The sequence below is a fragment of the Pristis pectinata genome, chromosome 40, assembly GCF_009764475.1.
Source record: "Pristis pectinata isolate sPriPec2 chromosome 40, sPriPec2.1.pri, whole genome shotgun sequence".
Classification (NCBI taxonomy): domain Eukaryota; kingdom Metazoa; phylum Chordata; class Chondrichthyes; order Rhinopristiformes; family Pristidae; genus Pristis; species Pristis pectinata.
In genome coordinates this window covers 1,213,353-1,225,372 of record NC_067443.1, presented here as the reverse complement: position 1 = coordinate 1,225,372, position 12,020 = coordinate 1,213,353, and positions in this window count along the sequence as shown.

The following is a 12,020-nucleotide window of genomic DNA, read 5'->3' as shown; positions in this document are numbered from 1 at the left end:
CCTTGAACGGGTGGGGGGCAGTCCCTGACCTGGGGGAGGCTCACCCTTGAAGTGGGGGGGGAACCTGACCCAGGGGGCTCACCCTGGAAGTGGGGGGGGGCGGGACCTGACCCGGGGGGCTCACCCTTGAATGGGTGGGGGGGACAGTCCCTGACCCGGGGGGGGGGCTCACCCTTGAACAGTTGGCGTGGGGGGTAGACCTGACCCCGGGGGGTGGGGGGGGACAGACCCTGACCCGGGGGGTGGGCTCACCCTTGAAAAGGTGGAGTGGGGGGGAGCTCACCCTCGAACAGGTTGGGGTGGGGACCTGACCCCGGGGGGTGGGGGTGCTCACCCTTGAAAAGGTGAGGGGGGGACCTGACCCAGGGGAGGCTCACCCTTGAACCAGGTGGGGGGACACCCTTGAACAGGTGGGGCGGGGGGGGGCTCACCCTTGAACAGGTGGGGGGGGGGACCCTGACCCGGGAGGGGCTCACCCTTGAACAGGTGGGGGGGGCTCACCCTTGAAAAGGTGACATGGGGGGGGGGCTCACCCTTGAATAGGTGGTGGGGGGCTCACCCTTGAACAGGTGGGGGGGTACAGTCCCTGACCTGGGGGGTGGGGGGAAACACCCTTGAACAGGTGGGGGGGGAACCTGACCTGGGGGGGCTCACCCTTGAACAGGTGGGGGGGTGGGTGTGGTTGGGGTGCGGGGGTGGGGGGCTCACTCTTGAACAGGTGGGGTGGGGGGGTTGAGCTGGGGTGAGGTGGGGTGGGGGTGGACCTTGTCCCCGGGGGGGGGCGCTTCCCTTGAACAGGTGGGGTGGGTGGGGGGTTGTGGTGAGGTGAGGTGGGGTGGGGGGGACCCTGTCCCCGGGGGGGGGCTCACCCTTGAACAGTTGAGGTGGGGGTGGGGGGATGGGGGGGACCCTGTCTTCAAGGGGGGTGAGGTGGGGGTGGGTGGGGGTCACCCTTGAACAGGTGGGGGGAGACCCTGTCCCGGGGGGGTCACCCTTGAACAGGTGGGGTGAGGTGGGTGGGACTCTGTCCCGGGGGGGGGTTAGGTTGGGGGGGGACCCTGTCCCAGGGGTGGGGGGGTCACCCTGGAACAGGTGGGGTGAGGTGGGGGGGGTGAGGTTGGGGGGGGGAGACCCTGTCCCGGGGGGGGTCACCCAGGAACAGGTGGGGTGAGGTGGGGGGGGGTGCTTGGGGGGGGGGGAGACCCTGTCCCGGGGGGGGGTCACCCTGGAACAGGTGGGGTGTGGGGGGGGAGACCCTGTCCCGGGGGGGTGAGGTGGGGGGGTTAGATGGGGGGGGGGAGACCCTGCCCCGGGGGGGGGGGGGGGGGGTCACCCTGGAACAGGTGATCACTCCCCGCGGACTCAGCACCAACTCCGCCAATGGGCGGGGTCCCGACCGACCAATCGGGGACGGGCAGCGCGGCCTTGACCAATCGGCGAGAGGAGCCCCGCCCACTTACCGATATTGGACACGCCCACGCCGCACCAGCGGACCAATCGGGATCGGGGCGGCGGCCCGGGACCCACCAGACGGGTCAGGTGACCCAACCAGGTGGGGAAACACGTGGGGAAGGCGGAGCCCTGCCGGGGAGAGGTCCCAGGTCTGAGCGACCAATCACAGGACAGAGCGACTCCAGACTGACCAATCCCGCGACAGAGTGACTCTGGGGACTGACCAATCCCAAGACAGAGCGAATTGAGGGGCTAACCAATCCCGGGACAGAGCGACTCTGGGGACTGACCAATCCTGGGACAGAGCGACTTGGGGAGATTGACCAATCCCGGGACAGAGCGACTCAGGGGGACTGACCAATCCTGGGACAGAGAGACTCAGGGCACTGACCAACCCTGGGACAGAGCGACTCAGGAGATTGACCAATCCCGGGACAGAGCGACTCTGGACTGACCAATACCGAGACAGAGTGACTCTGGGGACTGACCAATCCTGGGACAGAGCAACTCCAGAATGACCAATCCCGCGACAGAGCAACTCAGGAGACTGACCAATCCTGGGACTGAGCGACACGAGGGACTGACCAATCCCGTGACAGAGCAACTTGAGGGGCTGACCAATCCCAGGACAGGGCGACTCGGGGTTGACCAGTCCCGGGACAGAGCGACTCGGGATTGACCAGTCCCGGGACTGAGCAACTCGGGATTGATCAATCCCAGGACAGAGCGACTCGGGGTTGACCAGTCCCGGCACTGAGCGACTCGGGGTTGACCAGTCCCGGCACTGAGCGACTTGGGGTTGACCAGTCCCGGCACTGAGCAGACCCATGGACCCACTGATGGAAGTTTATACGCTGACGAGAGGCTGAGACCGGGTGGACGGTCAGAGCCTTTCTCCCAGGGTGGAAATGTCAAACACCAGCGCTCAGGTTTATGGTGAGAGGGGCAGGTTGTTTTACACAGACAGCGGTGGGGGCCCGGAATGTGCTGCCAGGGGTCAGGGTGGAGGCAGGTACGACAGACGTGTGTAAGAGGCTGTTACACAGGCCCATGGACGTGCAGGGGACGGAGGGAGATGGACCACACGCAGGCGGATGGGATTAGACTAAATTGGCTTCGTTGTTGTGCAATGAAAAACTTTGAACTTTGAATCCTCAAACTTCTGGTAACTGCGCATCCCTCTCTCCTCCTGATCCACCAGCCCCCATCACCTCTATTTCCCCTCGTCCTCTCTCTGCCCATCACCCACACACTCCTCCCACAGTTATAAGGCAGTCCCACGTACATCGAAACACACAGTGAGATGCATCTGTTGCGTGGAGTGTTCTGGGGGCAGCCCGCAAGTGTCGCCACGCTTCTGGCGCCAACATAGCACGCCCACAACTTCCTAACCCGTACGTCTTTGGAATGTGGGAGGAAACCGGAGCACCCGGAGGAAACCCACACAGACACGGGGAGAACGTACAAACTCCTTACAGACAGCGGCCGGAATCAAACCTGGGTCGCTGGCTCTGTGATAGTGTCCTCCCTCCCTTTATACATGCCATATCTAGCCCCACCCCTTCCCCTCACCACTTTATGCCAACTATCCTCCCTCTATCTTTAAGTCCTGATGAAGGGTCTCCACCTGAAGAGTGCACTGTCCATTTCCCTCCACAGACGCTGCTCGGCCCGCTGAGCTGCTCCAGTGTCTGCGGCCTCTGGTGTTGACAGAGAGATGTTGATCGGCTGGTTAGGAGGGCAGGTGAGTGGCAGATGGACTTTAATCCTGATGAGCGTGAGCTGATGCACTTTGGGAATTTAATAAGGAAAGGACACACACCGTGAACAGTGGGGAGCACTGAGGAACAGAGGGAGCTCAGTGTACAAGGGCAGGACACACACCGTGAACGGTGGGGGGTGCTGAGGAACAGAGGGAGCTCGGTGTACAAGGGCAGGACACACACCGTGAACGGTGGGGGGTACTGAGGAACAGAGGGAGCTCGGTGTACAAGGGCAGGACACTCACTGTGAACGTGGGGGGTACTGAGGAACAGAGGGACCTCGGTGTACAAGGGCAGGACACACACCGTGAACGGTGGGGGGTGCTGAGGAACAGAGAGACCTGAGTGTACAGTCCACGGATCCCTGAAGGTGGCAGCAATGATCAGGTGGTGGGACAGACCCACCCAGTACAGGCAACAGCGGACGCACCAACCGTGACAGACAGGTGTAGGACATGTGGAACAGTCTGAGGCTGACCCACCCCGATGCTGTGACCAACCCGAGCACACCGACCGTACACAGCACAATCTTCCTCTGATTATCTTGCCTGCAAGGGAGCAGTTCAGGGAAGGCGCCCTGCTCTCCACCCAGAGCCAATTCAACCCCATGTCATTCCTTCTTCTGCAGTCTTTTCTGTGTTCAGGAACTCTCCACGACCTGTGCGGAGTCACCCAGAAGTCAGATGCTGACCAGTGAAGGTGGTGGCAAAATATCCGACCCGGACCACACAATTCATTCAAGCGGTTGAAGGTTCTTGACAGATTTGGCAGCGGTGGAGCAAGGATGTGTGGCTAATCATCCACCTGACACAATAACGTTGTCCGTACTCTCCCACAGCAATGAGCTCTGAACCTTCATCACACTGTATGTGCATCAAGGCAGAGGGGGCTTCTTCCTCGGTTTCGATTGAAAGTTTCTTTACAGGGAACACGGGGAACGCTCTCGGTTCAGGGGGCCTTCACCGTCGTATCGTCCCACGTAGGGCGCGGCCTTGGCACAGTGCGATCTGGATGGACGTGTGGGTCACCACTATTGTGGCCAACACAATGAGGAGATCGGAGCAGCATCCCTCCCCCCCCCCCCCCCCACACAACATCCAGTCTCCATCCCCACCAGTCAATGGGATTTTGCTCTGCAGAATCTGCAAAAGCTCCTTCCTCAGGAGGCTGAAGAAATTCGGCATGTCCCCCTTTGACCCTCACCAACTTTTATCGATGCGCCATAGAAAGCATCCTATCCGGATGCATCACGGCTTGGGACGGCAACTGCTCTGCCCGGGACCGCAAGAAACCGCAGAGTTGTGGACACAGCCCAGCGCGTCACGGACACCAGCCTCCCCTCTGTGGACTCTGTCTACACTTCCCACTGCCAGCATAATCAGAGACCCCACCCACCCCGGACATTCTCTCTTCTCCCCTCTCCCATCGGGCAGAAGATACAAAAGCCTGAAAGCACGTACCACCAGGCTCAAGGACAGCTTCTATCCCGCTGTTATAACACTATTGAACCCTAATATGATAAGATGGTCTCTTGACCTCACAATCTACCTCGTTATGACCTTGCACCTTATTGTCTGCCTGCACTGCACTTTCTCTGTAACTATAACACTTTATTCTGCATTCTGTTATTGTTTTACCCTGTACTACCTCAATGCACTGAGTAATGAATCGATCTGTATGAAAAAGATAAGATCTTTATTAGTCACATGTAGATCAAAACACACAGTGAAATGAGCCTTTTGCGCAGAGTGTTCTGGGGGCAGCCCGCAAGTGTCGCCACGCCTCCGGCGCCAACATAACACGCCCACAACTTCCTAACCCGAACGTCTTTGGAACGTGGGAGGAAACCGGAGCACCCGGAGGAAACCCACGCAGACACGGGGAGAACGTACAAACTCCTTACAGACAGCGGCGGGAATTGAACCCGGGTCGCTGGGGCTGTAATAGTGTTACACTAACCGCTAGTAAACGGTATGCAAGACAGGTTTTTCACTGGACCTCAGTACAAGTGACAATAATAAACCTATTTATAACAATTTACGTATTTTATCAGACGTTTAACATTTCCTCGCAACCACTCCCTCTGCATCTTGGTCTCCATCCCTCCCAGTCAAAGGGCTTTTCCTCTGCTCCTTCATGCAGAACCGTAGGCTGCTGTTGTACAGCGGCACATCTGTTATACATCCACTCTGATCTCCAAAGTCACAGCGAGGCTCACTGACACCAGCGCACGCCCCTCCGCTGGCTGTCAGAAGGAAGTCTCGGGCCAGACCGTTATGATCCATTATGATGCATCTCTGCAGAACTCTGGTTAGGCCTTATCCAGAGTATTGCGTGCAATTCTGGTCACCTCACTACAGGAAGGATGTCGAAGCTTTAGAGAGGGGCCAGAGGAGGTTTACTGCGACGCTGCCTGGATTAGAGGGCACGTGCTATCAGGGGAGGCCGGACAAACTTGGAGCGGCAGAGGCCGAGGGGCGATCTGTTGGAGGTGTATAAAATGATGAGGGGCGTAGATAGGGTGGACAAGCAATATCCTTTCTCCATTATTGAGCGATCCAATACCAGAGGGCATGCATTTAAGGTGAGAGGGGGTAGGTTCAGAACAGACGTGAGGGGTCCATTTTTTACTGAGAGAGCGGTGGATGCCTGGAATGCGTTGCCTGATCGGGTGGTGGAGGCAAATTCACTGGGGGGCTTTTAAGAGGATCTTGGCTGGGCACATGGAAAATGGAGGGATGTGGGCATTCTGTAGGTAGGAATAGCTGTATCAGCACAACATTGTGGGCCGAAGGGCCTGTTCTGCGCTGTACAGTTCTGTGTTCTATGTATACCGTTCTGAAGCACCACTTTAGATCAGGATTTTGTTTCAGTTTTCGAGGCCTGGGTAGCATCCATGGTGTTATTCTCTATCCATTCTATGGCAGCCGAAATATTAATCACGGCCTTCTCCAACCCCGCCAACCCCAAGCCAGGTAACAGAGCTCGGATAAACTGGTGACACCCAGCGTTCCGTGTGGTGGGGGGAATTCCCGATCCCGGCGGAGGGGGCCTGTCGTCGGTCCTACCTGATCCTGCAGGTGGGCGCCAGTCTCAGGACTGTGAGGTCGGGACGGCTCGCGGTGGCTTCAATCCGCCACGAACAGGAGGTGGAATTGTTCTCGCTAAAGCTTTGGAATTGGTATTGGTTTATTATTGTCACGTACTGAGGTCCAGTGAAAAACTTGTCTTGCATACTGATCGTACAGGTCAATTCACTACACAGTGCAGTTACATTGAGTTAGTACAGAGTGCATTGATGTAGTACAGGTAAAAACAATAACAGTACAGAGTAAAGTGTCACAGCTACAGAGAAAGTGCAGTGCAATAAGGTGCAAGGTCACAACAAGGTAGATCGTGAGGTCAGAGTCCATCTCATCGTATAAGGGAACCGTTCAATAGTCTTATCACAGTGGGTTAGAAGCTGTCCTTGAGCCTGGTGGTACGTGACCTCAGGCTCCTGTATCTTCTGCCTGATGGGAGAGGAGAGGAGAGAGAATGTCCCGGGTGGGTGGGGTCTTTGATTATGCCGGCTGCTTCATCAAGGCAGCGAGAGGTAAAGACAGAGTCCAAGGAGGGGAGGCTGGTGTCTGTGACGCGCTGGGCTGTGTCCACAACTCTCTGCAGTTTCTTGTGGCCCTGGGCAGAGCAGTTGCCGTCCCAAGCAGAGATACACCCGGATAGGATGCTTTCTGTGGTGCATCGATAAAAGTTGGTGAGAGTCAACATCGAACATCAGTCCAACGCCGGGGGCGTGCTTGCAGTGTGAGCTTCACCGCGGTGTGGGGTGGACGGGTTGGGGGGGGGGGGGGCGTCAGTAGAATTCAGCACAGTCCATCCCACCGTGGGACTGAGAAATTCTTTCTCCGATATCGTCTAACGAAAACGCTTTCCGCCAGCTTGTGGACATGGCAGATCTCGCTAGTTGCCTCCTCCTGTGCTTCTGATAGAACACAGAACACTACAGCACAGTACAGGCCCTTCGGCCCACAGTGTTGTGCTGACATTTTATCCTGCTCTAAGATCTATCTAACCCTTCCCTCCCACATAGCCCTCCATTTCTCTATCATTCATGTGTCTATCTAAGAGTCTCTTAAATGTCCCTAATGTATCTGCCCCCACAACCTCTGCCGGCAGTGCATTCCACACACCCATCACTCTCTGTGTAAAATACTTACCCCTGACATCCCCCTTATACCTTCCTCCAATCACCTTAAAATTATGTCCCTTCGTGTTAGCCATTGTCGCCCTGGGAAAAAGTCTCTGACTGTCCACTCGATCCATGCCTCTTGTGCACCTCTATCAAGTCACCTCTCATCCTCCTCTCCAAAGAGAAAAGCCCTAGCTCGCTCAACCTATCCTCATAAGACATGCTCTCCAATCCAGGCAGCATCTGCTAAATCTCCTCTGCACCCTCTCTAAAGCTTCCACATCCTTCCTATAATGAGGCGACCAGAACTGAACACAATACTCCAAGTGTGGTCTGACCAGAGATCTATAGAGCTGCAACATCACATTGTGGCTCTTGAACTCAATACCCCGACTAATGAAGGCCAACACTCCATACGCCTTCTTAACAACCCTATTGACCTGCGCGGCAACCTTGAGGGATCTCTGGATGTGGACCCCAAGATCCCTCTGTTCCTCCACACTGCTCAGAGTCCTGCCATTAACCTTGTATTCTGCCTTCAAATTCGATCTTCCGAAGTCTATCACTTCACACTTATCCGAGTTGAACTGCATCTGCCACTTCTCAGCCCAGCTCTGCATCCTATCAATGTCCTGTTGTAACCTACAGCAACCTTCTACACTATCCACGCCACCACCAACCTTTGTATCATCAGCAAACTAACTAACCCACCCTTCCACGTCCTCATCCAAGTCATTTATAAAAATCACAAAGAGCAGGGGTCCCAGAACAGATCCCTGCGGAACACCACTGGTCACTGACCTCCAGGCAGGATATGCTCCATCTATCACCACCCTCTGTGTTCTGGGGGCGAACCATTTCAGAATCCACACAGCCAAGTTTCCCTGGATCCCGTGCCTCCTGACTTTCCAAATGAGCCTTCCACGAGGAACCTTATCAAACGCCTTCCTAGCGATACCTGCGGACGAAAACGTCTCAAGGATGGGGTCAGCGCTGCAGAAGTGGGTCAACGTGTCCTCGCTCATGCTGCGTACATCCATCGCCTTAACGGACAGGGGACACTGGCCGCCAGTTTCATTGGGTGGCCCTCGTGGGGAGACTGTCCAGTCACTCCACCAGGACAGGACCTCATCAAGCAGGAGCACTTTGGCCGTGACCTTCCGCCATTGTAAATCAGCCAGTTTGGTCTTCAGAATTCCTCCCTGCCTCGCTGCTGCCCCCGTAGGCTGCGGATGGAACGGGCACGACAAGTGTCGCATACACCCCGGGGGGGGGGGGGGGGGGCGTTAAGGGGGCCGGCTCGCTCGGGGGACGTCCCGGTGGGTCTGCTCTTCGGTCTGGCCAAGCTGGCCGTCCACGGGTCCGGGCGGCCGAGGGTTCCAGCCGGGCCTCCCGTCTGCCCCGTCTTCCGGGCTCACGTCTGCGCGTGGGTGTCCCCGGAGAGGGAGCGCGCGGTGTCCGCGGGCGCCCTGGTTGAGTTCCACGATGGGCGGGCCCCTCCAGGGATCGCGTGTGTCGTGGACGGTGAGAATGCGATTCTCATCTGAGGTGTTGCGTGTGCGTTTTGCGGTTGTTAGTCCTTGGCTGCAGTTCTGTAGTTTGCATAGTTTTTTTTCTACTTTCTTGTATTAGTTGTTGTAGTTTTGACGCGGGATGTCCTTTTGTTGTGTTTTCAGCAAATGAACATTTGTAATTTTAAAAAAAAGTGTGGCTTACACTGTAAACCTTCTGTTGTTTCTTTTACCACTTGTAGTGTGGACTGTTATCGCTCGATGTCATCTCCGGGCTTCCAAATCCAGGAACGATCTCTCTAGCCACAGTTGTGGCAATAATTTCTCCCATCCAGAGAACATATCCGTTGACACCAGGACCTACTGTGCTCTCATGCGTTCGGGCATCCGTAGAAAGTCCATTTGCATCTGCGCACAGCGAGCAGACCGAACGCGAGGTGTTTTACCCCGGGTTATATTTCTGGCAAATCTTACACTTCCTACTAGTTTTATCGGTGGAAGCAGCGAAGCCTGCGACACACCAGGTCTGTTGAATAGTATGATTCATCCTCCCCGCCCTCCCCAAGAGTGACACACATGGCAAGGCAAGGGAGAAGGTTCCTTGGGGCAACCACCCGGTCGTCATGGGGGCCACAAGGACCCTTGGCTGTTTGATGACAACCAGCCTCCCGCCAAGTCGGTTTTCTCCCCCGTCAGCGGCAGCATTTTGCAAACCTGCCACTTCATCAAGAGAAAAGGACCGGGAAAGGCCACGAGGTTACTCCGCACCGGGTCTCCGCTGCCCCATGGCCGCCGTATCAGCTCTGGCGTTTGCAGGAGAGACATCGCCCCTACCATTGGTGTGGGCGGAAGATTTACGGGCACCCGCGGTCAAGGGGAGCTTGCCTGGACAAGAAGGTCGTGCTTAACCCCGAGTACCAGACGGGGTCACAAAACTCCGTTTCCACAGTTTCCCAAAATTGCGGACAACACCACGCAAATATTGACTGACGTTCAGGATAAGATTTCTTTATTAGTCCCACGTACATCGAAACGCACAGTGAGGTGCATCTTTTGGTGTAGAGTGTTCTGGGGGCAGCCCGCAAGTGTCGCCACACTTCCGGTGCCAACATAGCACGCCCACAACTTCCTAACCCGTACGCCTTTGGAATGTGGGAGGAAACCGGAGCACCCGGAGGAAACCCACGCAGACACGGGGAGAACGTACAAACTCCTTGCAGACAGCGGCGAGAATTGAACCCAGGTCACTGGCGCTGTAATAGCGTTACGCTAACCGCTACACTACCGTGCCTGGATACAAGCTCTAGTAAGATCAAAAAGTTCAGCAGTTTGCGCAGATCATCAGATTCTTTAACAGTGGAGTAGGTCATCCCCCCGCGTCTGTGAGGAATTCTTTAGTTTGGCCATTTATGGTAAGGAAAACCAGGGGTTTGACCATTCGGCGTAGTCGCTGCTAACTGGAAGAACCTCTGGAAGGGGCTGGCTTTGTGGGGACGGCCCCAGTGGATTGTTCATTGTAAAAGGGCCTTGGCTTCCTTGCTGCAGAGAGCAGACTCTCCGCTGGACGTTTAACAGCGACTGAACCGACCTCAATTAAAGCAGGCGTTTCTCCCTCGGAGCTCTCCCCTCCTCCCCCGTACCTGCCCACACTGTCTCTTACCTGCGTCTACCTATCACCACCCTGCCTCCCCACATTTGTCCGCCTATCACTGCTCTGCTCTTTCCTCCTGTATATCAGGCTTCCCCTTTCCCATCTCAGTCCCGACCCGAAACCTCGACCGCCTGCTTTTCTCCACGGATACTGCCTGGCCTGCTGAGTTCCTCCAGCATCATCGTGTTTTTCATCCGGATCCCAGCGTCCGCAGTCCCTTGTTTCTCTTGCGATACGCGGTCCCGTTGGGCCTGCGGATAAGACCTCGTCGAACCGGGCCCTCCGCTCCCGCGGCTGACGGTGGACTCGGCGCCGGCAAAGCCACGACCTCGGCCTCCCATCCAACACGGAACATTCGCCCAACACACGGGTTGGAATCCGTTGGCAATGGCACCCGCCCTGATTACGGCCAAGGTCTAACGGACTGTCCAATTCCTTTCACGCACCTCAACGCGATGGCCAACGTCCCGGTCCGAATTTTGCCAGGTGCTGTCGACTTTGCACCAATCCAGTCGTGGACGGGAAACATTCCTTCACCGCGGTCGGGACATTACCCCTTCAGGTATTTAGCTCAGCCTCCGACACAGGGCTCTGTGGCCAGTTGCACTGATTGTGTACCTGCCTCTATTTCATAGTCCCTGAGCAGGTGTATTGGTATCGGTTTATTATTGTCACTGGTACCGAGGAACTGTAAAAGATAACTGGACGTGCAAGGGTTAACAACTGGCAATGTGAAGGGAATTCTTCCCGTGGTGTGATATTGCCTCAGCCATGGGGTGACCACGGTTATGGCTGGTCAAAGGTCCAGGTGCAGGTGAGAAAGAAGTTTTTTAGGCATATCTCGTTTTGCTAAAATCTTTGTTATACGCAACTGCCGTAATGCGTGCAGCTTCCCACAGAGGTTTCCCACGAAGTGGGTATAAAAGGAGGGACACTAACCGGTAAATCTCCGAGTGGGGATCAGTACAGAGCTCGGGTTACATGGTTTACTCTTTCTCTGTGTCCCTCACTCCCGCCAGCGTTAAAATAGTAAAGCATTGATGGTAAGTTCTTTGGTTCTGCTGCTGTCTGATTTATTACAGTGTGGGTCCACTTTCACAATACAGTGAAAAACTTGCCTTGCATACCGTTCGTACACTGCATCGAGGTAGTACAGGGTGAAACAATGACAGAGTAAAGTGTCACAGCTACAGGGAAGTGCGTTGCAGGTAGACAATAAGGTGCAAGGTCACAACAAGGTAGATCGTGAGGTCAAGAGTCCGTCTCATCGTATAAGGGAACCGTTCAATAATCTTCTTCTGCACCTCAGTGGGACTGTGGCACCTCTGTCCAATCTCCTGCCTTCTGCCGGGACCTTGTCACGTCTTCCTTAGGATCAGGCAGGGACTCTGGTGTGGCCCTCCATCCGGAGAGAGTCCAGGGGCCGATAAACGTGGACGGGGTTTCCATCTGGG